This window comes from Oncorhynchus tshawytscha, linkage group LG12 (genome assembly GCF_018296145.1).
Source record: "Oncorhynchus tshawytscha isolate Ot180627B linkage group LG12, Otsh_v2.0, whole genome shotgun sequence".
Classification (NCBI taxonomy): Eukaryota; Metazoa; Chordata; class Actinopteri; order Salmoniformes; family Salmonidae; genus Oncorhynchus; species Oncorhynchus tshawytscha.
In genome coordinates, this window is record NC_056440.1 from 20,502,543 (window position 1) to 20,515,414 (window position 12,872).

Consider the following 12,872-nt stretch of genomic DNA (forward strand, 5'->3'; position numbering starts at 1 on the left):
CTTTCGAAGATCTTAGAAAGATAGGATAGATATAGGTCTGTAGCAGTTTGGGTCTAGAGTGTCTCCCCCTTTGAAGAGGGGGATGACCGTGGCAGCTTTCCAATCTTTGGGGATCTCAGACGATGTGTAAGAGAGGTTGACCAAGCTAGTAATAGGGGTTGCAACAATTTTGGCTGATAATTTTAGGAAGAGACGGTCCAGATTGTCTAGCCCTGCTGATTTGTAGGGGTCCATATTTTACAGCTCTTTCAGAACATCAGCTATCTGGATTTGGGTGAAGGAGAAATGGGGAGGCCTGGGCAGGTTGTAGTGAGGGCTGTTGACCGGGATCGGGGTAGCCAGGTGGAAAGCATGGCCAGCCGTAGAAAAATGCTTATTGAAATCCTCAATTATAGTGTATTTATCGGTTTATCGTGTTTCCTAGCCTCAGTGCAGTGGGCATCTGGGAGGAGGTGCTTTTTGGAGTTAGTGTTAGAGGATGCAAATTTATGTTTGAAAAATCTAGCCTTCGCTTTCCTAACTGCCTGTGTATATTGGTTCCTAACTAAGGATGTTTTGACAAGGTCAAAAGAGCTGGGCTGAGTCAATTATGCTGTTGTTGCCTTGGGACTGACACATTTTTACTGAAAAGAAAACCTTGTTTGTGCCTGAAATAATGTGGTTTCTTTCCATTCAAATGATCATAATTCAATGAGAGCTCCATGTTTTGATGATATATAATGTCCAGTTTTCATTCAGTTCAATAATTGTGAAATACCTGATTGTCAGATGAATTTAGAGATAAGCCTCAACACAAAACAACGTATTGTATCTCAGAGTGAAAAAGGCTAAATAGAATGACTAAATTGCAACTGCACTCACTATTCTATCCTGCCCTTGGCTTGGCCTCCGGAGTTGAGTGTTTGAGGACAAAGTCAAGCTGTAATATTCCTCCAGTGCTAAATCATCTAGGTGGTGTGTTTTGTTGTGAGACAAACTGTGATTACAGACATTCTCTCTCTCTCTCTCTCTCTCTCTCTCTCTCTCTCTCTCTCTCTCTCTCTCTCAGCATTGGAAGTAAAATAGACAGTAGATAGAAGTAGTAAGTAACATTTCTGTGCACATAGCCTGTCTTCTCTTGAGAGCCAGGTATGCCTATGGCAAGTCTATGCTTACTGAGTCTGTACATAGTCAAAGCCTTCCTTCATTTTGGGTCAGTCAGAGTGATCAAGTATTCTGCCATTGTGTACTCTCTGTTTAGGGACAAATAGCATTCCAATATGCTCTGTTTTCTTGGTTAATTCTTTCCAATGTGTCAAGTAAATATTTTTTGTTTTCTCATGATTGTGTTGCTGTCCTTTGTGAACAGAGACCCATGACCAGCTTGCTTAGGGGACTCTTCTCTACTTTAATCTCTCTGTAGGTGATGAGGTTGTTATGGAAGGTTTGGGAATCAAGTCCTTTTAGGCTGCCGGAATCGCCCTTCACTCCAGAGCTGCCAGAATCGCCCTTCACTCCGGAGCTGCCGGAGTCTCCCGCCTGTCCAGTGCTGCCGGAATCTCCCGTCCATTCGGGACCCATTGCAGGAAGGAGACACATTCTGTCCCCTAGAGATGAACGTACTTTGATGCGAAAAGTGCAAATCAATCCCAGAACAACAGCAAAGGTCCTTGTGAAGATGCTGGAGGAAACAGGTACAAAAGTATCTATATCCACAGTAAAACGAGTCCTAAATCGACATAACCTGAAAGGCCGCTCAGCAAGGAAGAAGCCTATGGATTGCAACTGCACATAGGGACAAAGATCGTACTTTTTGGAGAAATGTCCTCTGGTCTGATGAAACAAAAATAGAAATGTTTGGCCATAAAGACCATTGTTATGTTTGGAGGAAAAGGGGGTAGGCTTGCAAGCCGAAGAACAACATCCCAACTGTGAAGCACGGTTAATTAGCCTATCAGAATCTTCTAAAGCCATGACATCATTTTCTGGAATTTTCCAAGCTCTTAAACGACACAGACAACTTAGTGTATGTAAACTTCTGACCCACTGGAATTGTGATTCTGTGAATTAAAGTGAAATAATCTGTTTGTAAACAATTGTTGGAAAAATTACTTGTGTCATGCACAAAGTAGATGTCAATACTGAATTGCCAAAACTATAGTTTGTTATCAAGAAATTTGTGGAGTGGTTGAAAAATGAGTTTTCATGACTCCAACCTAAGTGTATGTAAACTTCCGACTTCAACTTGTTACGCCTTCTAGGAGTAGTGGGTGCGGAGTCAGGCGCAGAGAGACTTCTAGGAGTAGTGGGGTGCGGAGTCAGGCGCAGAGAGCAGATGGTAAAGGACAACTGTATTTATTCCGGGAAAAAGTAGGTCACGCCAAAACACCAGGCGCATACAATGACCGGCCCAAAAACAGGACACAAACAGTCCGGAGAAATACAGAAAATATCACATCCACAAAACGAACAGAGAAACAAGCCCGCACAAAAGCCGGTGGGCTTACTGGGTTTAAATAGCCCACAATCACAACCTAAACACAAAACGGGTGCAACTAATCAGACACAACTAAATGAAACAGAAAAGGGGATCGGTGGCAGCTAGTAGGCCGGCGACGACGACCGCCGAGCGCCACCCGAACAGGAAGAGGCACCATCTTCGGCGGGATTCGTGACAGTATGTTGAAGATGTTGGGGTTCAAGCTGCATCCCTCTCTCACCACATGGCCCTGAGGAAAGAAACGTGTGTGTTTCTTGTCAATTTTAATTGCACACCTGTTGTTTGTGTACATGGATTTTATAATGTGGTAGGTTTTCCCCCAACACCACTTTCCGTCACTTTGTATAGCAGACCCTCATGCCAAAATTAGTCAAAAGCATTTTGAAATTAAGAAAGCATGAGAAGACTTTGCATTTGTTTTGTTTTGTTTGTTTGTCAATTAGGGGCAGCAGATAGCCTTGTGGTTAGAGCGTTGGACCAGTAACCAAAAAATTGCAAGATCGAATCCCTGAGCTGGCAAGGTACAAATCTGTCGTTCTGCCCCTGAACAAGGGAGTTAACCCACTGTTCCTAGGCCGTCATTGAAAATAAGAATGAGTTTTTAACGGACTTGCCTAGTTAAATAAAGGTAAAATAAAAAATAGGTTGTGCAGGGTGAATACGTGGTCTGTTGTATGGTAATTTGGTAAAAAAGCCAATTGGACATTTGCTCAGTAAATTGTTTTCACTGAGGGAATGTACGAGTCTGCTGTTAAGGCAGAGGATTTTCCCAAGGTTGCTGTTGACGCGCATATCCCACGGTTGTTAATGGGGTGTAATATGGTAAAATCTCTCTCTCTCCGCAACAAATTACATTGACCGACAGCTCCAATCATTCCACAGTATTTGCTCGGCAAGTACAGATGTGAGTGACACACAACTAATGGGAGGAGGGTGTCAGTAGAGGAAGACAAGAAATTAAACAGAAAACAAAATGCTCCCTGTATGACACCCTCCCCCTTGTCCCCCCTCCTCCTCACCCGGTTCCCTCCCTTCTGTCATCTTCCTTTCTGACATTCCATTTCCACCAAATCCGTTTTGATAGCACATCACTGGGCCCGGCAAATGGCAGATAATCCTTCACAAGTTTATCACTAACCCCCTTTTTAAAAATGTTGTCTCCCTGCACATATGCCTGCTTTGCTTGCTGACACAATCTGCCAACCGGTGCAAGCCAGGTTTTCCGGATCACACATCAAAAAGCAGCAGAGACTCCCCAGCACAGCACAGTGAAGGGATGTCATGATAACACGCAGCACTCCACTGTGTTATGGAGGCTCAGTGTGCTTCAACTCTACAAGAAAATGTCAATTCTAAGCCGCACCATTCTCATTTAGACCATTCATGTTTAATGGTTTTCATTGCAAAATGAAGAGCAGTGATTTAAGAGAATTAAATCAAATGGAAATAAGAAAGTCATTTTTGTATCCCAATAAAGAAAAACTCATTGCTGGAACTACATAATAATTTATCATAACTCCAAAGGAAATAAAATACACGCATTATTCATCACAATGGGGAAATATTCCACATACAATTGGATATTCCAGTAAAGAGACGCCTGAAGTGACTGAGGTTGACGACAAATACCAGCAGTGAGAAACTCTAAGGAAAGGAATTAACTCTGTGAGTTAGTCTGTGCTGCTTCTAAAGCGCCTAAACAAGTAATGGATTGGCCTAAGGGATGAAGTTCATGCAACAGAGGAAGAGAAAGAGACCGCCTCACTTGATTACAGTATTTTCAGTTCTCTCTCTTTCCTAAACTTGATCTGATGAAGACTTAAATCCTCCTCTTGTTTTATTTAGTGCTCAATAAAGGAGCAGCCAGACACCAGGAGAAGTCATCCATCCTGTGCAGCATTGCTCCATCTCAAATGGCACCCTATTCCCTATTTAGTGCACTACTTTGACCAGGGTCCATAGGGCTCTGGTCAAAATTAGTATAATATATAAGGAGTAGGGTGTCATTTGGGACCCAGCCATGAAATACCTCCATTCCTCTCCCTTAGGTCAAACTGCCAGTAAATCTCTCTTTACAAAACCAGTCCATTCAGCCTGCCAGCCTGCACAGATACATGTCCACCACAGCACCCTCCCCGGCTCCTTTTCAACACCTTTTCCTAGGAGACACGGGGATATTACAAAGATAAAGCAGTGAGATAAGAGGAGAGATAGAGGGGGAGAAGCGGGAAGAATGAGGAGGGGAAAGTGGAGTTGTGGGTGAGGGATAGAAGTTAAACATTTATGCTGTAAAATAAAAAAGAGAGAGCAAAAGCAGAGAAAATAGAGAAGAGTGATTGTTTCTGGTACTTTGTTGGAGTGATTGAGAGTAGTGTGAATGGTGGAGGTGTAAAGTACAAACAGAGGAATGACGAATGAGAGACAGATGGAGGGAGGAAAGGATGAGGCCTGAAGTATTCCCTCATGAGCCTGAAGAAAGAAGTGAGCGATAGCGAGGGAGGCCTGCAGAGCCTCCCTCGCCTCCATACATGGTGAATGCTCTCTCTTTTTTTGTGTGTGTGAGAGAGACTGAGACTATTGGACTAAGGAAATTTGATTTATGTCTTGGAACTTTGATCTCCTAAAAGGCTTGAGGATTTACACAACAATAATTCTTCTCGACACCAGCTGAAATAAATGATGTGCCGGTGGCAAGAGTCCAGAATAGGTTTTAATAGACTGACCAGTGCTGCAAGAGCGTGAGTGAGAGAAATGAGGGAGACAGAGAGAGAGATGGGGGAGGGGATAAAGAGGGAGGAGGGGGAGAAAGAGAGAGACAGAGACAGAGAGTGAGACAGAGAGAGGGGGAGCAAGAGAGTGAGAGACAGAGAGAAAGCGACAAAGAGAGGGGGAGTGAGAGAGAGAGAAATAAAGAGACAGAGAGAAAGAGTGAGAGACAGAGAGAAAGGGAGATAGAGAGGTCTCAGACGGAATCCAAGGAGCCTTGATTTACAACAGATAATGAAAAAAAACACCAAGGACACCGACCATAAGCAACTCCATAAGAAAAGAGTAATAGTCTGTGTTCTCTGTGTTTTCCCATCATATCTAGTGTAATTGACAATATTGAAATCAGCCTAGCCATCTCCAGGCTCACAGAGAGAGACACACGTTACTTACACCTGGTTTATAGCAGGACTGGAATAGGTCACACAGTGGAAGCACAAATAGTTATAGCATGCTTCATAAGCTCAAAGCTCTCATAAAAGTAACAAAGTACACACCACAGAAGACAAGAGAGAGAGAGAGAGGGGGGAGACGGAGAGATGAACAGAGTTTGTCAGAACAAGGAGATATATACTGAAGTAGCTACACAAAGACAAGAAGGAATAGTTCATTTCCACACACACACACATGGTACCTTTTCATTTTCTTATTTTCACCTTCACCAAAGGGATGGGCTGTCAGTCCAATAATTTGACTCTCTGAACGGCTCTGAAAAAAGGCCCCAAATTTGCCAGAGCCATAAGTCCACTCTGCCCTCTCCCTCCCTCTCGCTTCCTTCTCTCGCTCTCTCTCTCTTCCCTCCTGCCCTTTCACTTTCCTTCGCTCGCTTTCTCTCTCCCTCCTGCCCTCTCGCTTTCCCTCTCCCTCCTGCCCTCTCGCTTCCTTCACTCACTCTCTCTCTCTCCCTCTTGCCCTCTCGCTTTCCTTCTCTCGCTCCCTCTCACTTTCCTTCTCTCGCTTTCTCTCTCCCTCCTGCCCTCTCGCTTTCCCTCTCCCTCTCTCTCTCTCGCTCTCTCTCTCACTCGCTTTCCTTCTCTCGCTCTCTCTTGCTTTCCTTCTCTCTCTCTCTCTCTCTCTCCCTTTCCTTCTCTCTCTCTCTCTCTCTCTTGCTTTCCTTCTCTCTCTCACTCGCTTTCCTTATCTCTCTCTCTTGCTTTCCTTCTCTCTCTCTCTCCCTTTCCTTTTCTCTCTCTCCCTTTCCTTTCTCTCTCTGTCTTTCCTTTTTCCTTTCTCTCTCTCTCTCTCCCTTTCCTTCTCTCTCTCTCTCTCTCTCCCTTTCCTTCTCTCTCTCGCTCCCTTTCCTTCTCTCTCTCTCTCTCTCCCTTTCCTTCTCTCTCTCTCTCTCTCTCTCTCTCTACCTCCACTGTGACAGCTGGTTGTACTCAGTATTGGGTCTAACATGGTACTTTGAAATAGCAATCAATGCCTTTATACTGCAGGGAGGGCTTGTAAAAGTGTCATTGAGAGGAATATACAACGCCATATTTCACCCGGTTTTTCTATTTATAAATGCTGATTTAGGGCTGCAGAAATGTGTACCCATTAAAGATGATATGATGTATTTTCAGCCTCGTTCTGAAACGCATTAATCTCTCTCTCTCTGTGTGTGTGTGTGTGTGTCCTTGTATTCTGTGTAGCTTAGGAGGCACCGGTATTGTAACCTTCTGGCAGGCCCTGCAGAAGCAGCTTGCTCTCTCTCCTTGCAACTAAATAACCCTTTATAGGCCCAAACTTAGCCAAGTTATTGGGGTGCTGTGCACATGCACTGAGCCGGGGAAGGAAGGACAAAACATATCAACTGGATAAAAATGGAGATGCAAGAACACAAAAAAGAGAGATGAAGTGGAGAATCAGACAGCAGAGATGTGAGGGGGAAATGATACAGCTACATATCCTCACAGTAATCAATACAAGTATTGATTGCTATAGCAGAGCTGTTGGTGTTGTGTTTTGTTATGTGGAGGCCTCACATATGAAGGCTGATGTTGGAATCTCCTCTCTCACACACACAGACCCCCCCACCAACTCCTCTCTGTCTGTCTGTGGAGCGAGGATTAATGGTTGGACTGCAGCAGTAGCCGGGGTCAGCAGGGGAAATATTTCATAAGTGTCAGCTTGGCCCACAGCCATTAACTCAGAGTTACAAATGAGAATGCACATGCACGCTCCAATGACAAACAGCCGGATGCATGGGACTTTCTGGGGCACACATGGCCGTAGAGGGGGGTTAGGGTGATGTATAGGACTCCTTCACTTTCATGTATTCATCTCCAGTCTGAATTACAGCCGGGCCCACTATGAATTACAGCCGGGCCCACTTACAGCCGGGCCCACTATGAATTACAGCCGGGCCCACTTACAGCCGGGCCCACTATGAATTACAGCCGGGCCCACTATGAATTACAGCCGGGCCCACTCTGAATTACAGCCGGGCCCACTATGAATTACAGCCGGGCCCACTTACAGCCGGGCCCACTATGAATTACAGCCGGGGCCACTATGAATTACAGTCGGGCCCACTATGAATTACAGCCGTGATTCTTAAATGGAAGAAGTTTGGAAAGCATTTTTTTATTGTTTTGCTTTTTAAGCAAATTGCTTCCTTACAGTAACAAATTAATTATAGTGACTAGTGGCAAAATGAAATGTAATTGTGAATCTTCAATGATTGTCCATCTGGATCTGTTCATACAGTGCATTCGGAAAGTATTCAGACCCCTTCCCTTTTTCCAAATTTTGTTACATTACAGCCTCATTTAAAATGGATTAAATAAAAAAAATCCTCATCAATCTACACACAACACCCCATAATAACAAAGTGAAAACAGTTTTTTTTATGTTTGCAAATGTATAAAAAATAAAAAACAGAAATACCTTATTTACATAAGTATTCAAACCTTTTGCTATGAGACTCGAAATTGAACTGGTGGATCCTGTTTCCATTGATCATCCTTGAGATGTTTCTACAACTAGATTGGAGTCCACCTGTGGTCAATTCAATTTATTGGACATGATTTGGAAAGGCACACAACTGTCTATATAAGGTCCCACAGCAAAAACCTAGCCATGAGGTTGAAGAAATTGTCCGTAGAGCTCCGAGACAGGGTGGTGTCGAGGCACAGATCTGGTGAAGGGTACCAAAAATGTCTGCAGCATTGAAGGTCCCCAAGAACACAGTGGCCTCCATCATTCTTAAATGGAAGAAGTTTGGAACCACCTAGACTCTTCCTAGAGCTGGCCGCCTGGCCAAACTGAGCAATCGGGGGAGAAGGGTCTTGGTCAGTGAGGTGACCAAGAACCTGATGGTCACTCTGACAGAGCTCCAGAGGTCCTCTGTGGAGATGGGAGAATCTTCCAGAAGGACAGCCATCTCTGCAGCACTCCATCAATCAGGGCTTTATGGTGGAGTGGCCAAACTACTCCTCAGTAAAAGGTACATTACAGCCCGCTTGGAGTTTGCCAAAAGGCACTTAAAGGACTCTCACACCACAAGAAACAAGATTCTGTGGTTAGGTGAAACCAAGATTGAACTCCTGAATGCCAAGTATCATGTCTGAAGGAAACCTGGCACCATCCATACGGTGAAGCATGGTGGTGGCAGCATCATGCTCAGGGGATGTTTTTCAGCAGCAGGAACTTTGAGACTAGTCAGGATCGAAGGAAAGATGAATGGAGCAAAGTACAGAGAGATCCTGGTTGAAACCTGCTCCAGAGCGCACAGGACCTCAGACTGGGGCGAAGGTTCACCTTCCAACAGGACAACTACCGCAAGCACAAAGCCAAGACAACGCAGGAGTGGCTTCGGGACAAGTCTCTGAATGTCCTTGAGTGGCCCAGCCAGAGCCTGGACTGTTATGATCGAACATCTCTGGAGAGACCTGAAAATAGCTGTGCAGTGACGTCCAACCTGACAGGGCTTGAGAGAATCTGCAGAGAAGAATGGGAAATACTCCCCAAGTACAGGTGTGCCAAGTTTGTAGCATCATACCCAAGAAGATTCGAAGCTGTAATCGCTAACAAATGTGCTTCAACAAAGTACTTAGTAAAGGGCCTGAATACTTATGTAAATGTGATATTTCCGTTTTTTATTGGGTATTGTGTGTAGATTGTTGAGGGAAAAAAACATTTTAATCCATTTTAGATTGTAACATTAAAAAAATGTGGAAAAATCCACTGCAGAACTGATCTAGTGCTTTTTAGACTTGTTTCAGAGAAAATGACAGATCTATAACTCACATTTCTATGTGAATTTGGTTGGGTCTCCCAAAAAGTTACATATTGCAGCTTTAAGTCCTGTTGTCCCTCTGAGAAATAATTGGGGCTTTTCAATTGTGTGTGGGGGTGTGACATTGATAACTTAATCTCCCTGGTTCTTTAAAAAATTGGTGTTGTCAAAATTAGCACATTTGATGGACATTTTAAAAGAAGTGTGTGCAATTACTAATTATCATTTTTGTGAGTTTGATTTTCAAATTATTTCTAGTAAGTGAATATCTCAGGAATAGTTCTAAAAAAAATGTCACCTGAAATTAGAGCTAAATACAAGGTTATCAAGAAATGTCCCTTGTGGAAACCTCGATACAGCAACTATGTTTTTCATCTACTGTACCCATTGACTGTAAGGTGAATTTGGTTCATATTTACATCCTAATGACCAATACAGAGGACCATTTTGCACTTACTTTAAAATATAAATAACTATATTTTTCACATTTTCTTCTAGGTGACATGTTTTTATTCTCAGCCCAAACACTTATGTTATATATCCGTTTCCTCAAGAGGATATGGAATGAATTTGTAAAATGGAGAAGTTCCTTTTTTTATTCCATCCCGGGATTTCACTGCGGCAGTCATGGCCCAGGGTTGGAAAGCAACACGCTAGGAGATTAATGGGGGGGGTCCAGTGCAATAACCGTTTGTTTGATGTAACAAGACTGATTTACTTACACATTGATAGGCTTTTAATTGAGCGGCTCCATCCTTCGTCACATGAAAGGCAGGGCGATCGACAAGGCCCCCTCTCACTCCGGATCTCGATAACTGACAGGTAACTCTGTGATGACCAAACTTTTCCCTTCCTTCTCCCACGAACACGATGATGATGCAGGAATTGCATGAAAGAAAACAAAATGTGCGGGATTCGGATGTGGTAGGCAGGTCTGGATTGTTGGCATATAGGTTTAGGCCTATACACTCATACTGCCTGCCTTGTGGGAATAAATGTTGCTTATTATTGACAGTCTATGACCATTTTATTGTAACTGAATTTTTTGATTTATTGTCAATCACATGAATATCTCTCAGGTGAGCATGGGAAGAGTAGGATATTGTTACAATAAAAGTCCATAGGGCAGCGCACAGTTGTCCCAGCGTCGTCCGGGTTTGGCGGTCATTGTAAATAAGAATCAAAAGTGTGGACACACCTACTCATTCAATGGTTTTTCTTTATTTTTACTATTTTCTACATTGTTGAATAGTAATGAATACATCATGACTATGAAATAACATATGGAATCATGTAGTAACCATAAAAGTGTTAAACAAATCTAAATATATTTGAGATTCTTCAAAGTAGACACCATTTGCCTTGATGTCAGCTTTGCACACTTGGCATTCTCTCAACCAGCATCATGAGGTAGTCACCTGAAATGCATTTCAATCAAGTTAATTTGTGGAATTTCTTTCCTTAATGCATTTGAGCCAATCAGTTGTGTTGTGACAAGGTAGCGGTGGTATACAGAAAATATTTGGTAAAAGACCAAGTCCATATTATGGCAAGAACAGCTCAAATAAGCAAAGAGAAACAACAGTCCATCATTACTTTAAGACATGAAGGTCAGTCAATACAGAACATTTCAAGAACTTTGAAAGTTTCTCCAAGTGCAGTCTCAAAAACCATCAAGCGCTATGATGAAACTGGCTCTCATGAGGACCGCCACAGGAAAGGAAGACAGTTACCTCTTCTGCAGAGGATAAGTTCATTAGAGTTACCAGCCTCAGAAATTGCAGCCCAAATAAATGCTTCACAGAGTTCAAGTAACAGACACATCTCAACATCAACTATTAAGAGGAGACTGAGTGAATCAGGCCTTCATGGTCAAATGGTTGCAAAGAAACCACTACTAAAGGACACCAATAGTAAAAAGAGACTTGCTTGGGCCAAGAAACACGAGCAATGGACATTAGACTGGTGAATATCTGTCTTTTGGTCTGATCAGTCCAGGTTTGATATTTTTGGTTCTGACCGCTGTGAATTTGTGAGAGGCAGAGTAGGTTAACGGATGATTTCTGCATGTTTGGTTCCCACCGTGAAGCATGGAGGAGGTATGATGGTGTGGGGGTGCTTTGCTGGGACATTTATTTAGAATTCAAGGCACACTTAACCAGCATGGCTACCACAACATTCTGCAGCGATACATCATCCCATTTGGTTTGCGCTTAGTGGGAGCGCAAAGGAGAGTAATGGAGTTCTGCATTAGATGACCTGGCCTCCACAATCACCCAACCTTTTTTATTTGTATTTATTTTATTTAATATGTTATTTAACTAGGTAAGTCAGTTAAGAACATATTCTTATTCATAATGACAGCCTACCAAAAGGCAAAAGGCCTTCTGTGGGGATGGAGGCTGGGATTTAAAAAAATACAAAAACAAATATAGGACAAAACACACATCACAACAAGAGAGACACCACAACATTACATAAAGAGAGACATAAGAAAACAACATAGCATGGTTGTAGCACATGACAATACAGGATAGTAGCAATACAACATGACAACAACATGGTAGCAACACATGGCAGCAGCACAACATGGAAGCAATATTGAGATGGTTTGGGATGAGTTGGACCGCAGAGCGAAGGAAAAGCAGCCAACAAGTGCTCAGCATGTGTGGGAACTCCTTTAAGACTGTTGGAAAAGTATTCCACATGAAGCCGGTTGAGAGAATGCCATGTGTGCAAACTTTCATCAAGACAAAGGGTGGCTACTTTGAATAATATAAAATATATTTTCATTTGTGTAACACTTTTTTGGTTACTACATGATTCGATATGTGTTATTTCATAGTTTTGATGTCTTCACTATTACTGTACAAAGTAAAAAATAGTAAAAAATAAAGAAAACCCTTGAATGAGTAGGTGTGTCCAAACTTTTGACTGGTACTGTATGCATCATAACACAACTATGGCTACATTACTACTACCACTATTTGAGTGGGAAAAAATTCTAACTATTTCTAAAGTATGCAATACATTTTTATCTAGGGTTAGGCTGTGGCTGTTCATTGAGACATGTATTTTAGCATCTGATGATGGATAAATAGCACAATAAATAGCACAATAATACTGCTTGCAGCCTGTTAATTATTAGTATTTATTCTGCATATCCTATTCATTATTTTGATATAATAGGAAAATACTGGAAGGATCAATGAAGATATACATTGTGCAAGACACCCAGCTAGCAGCACATAACATTCTAAGAACCATATGTTTCTTAGGTAGGAATTTCATTTAGTATTTAGTAAGGTTCTAAGAATTTCATTTAGTATTTAGTAAGGTTCTAAGAATTTCATTTAGTATTTAGTAAGGTTCTAAGAATTTCATTTAGTATTTAGTAAGGTT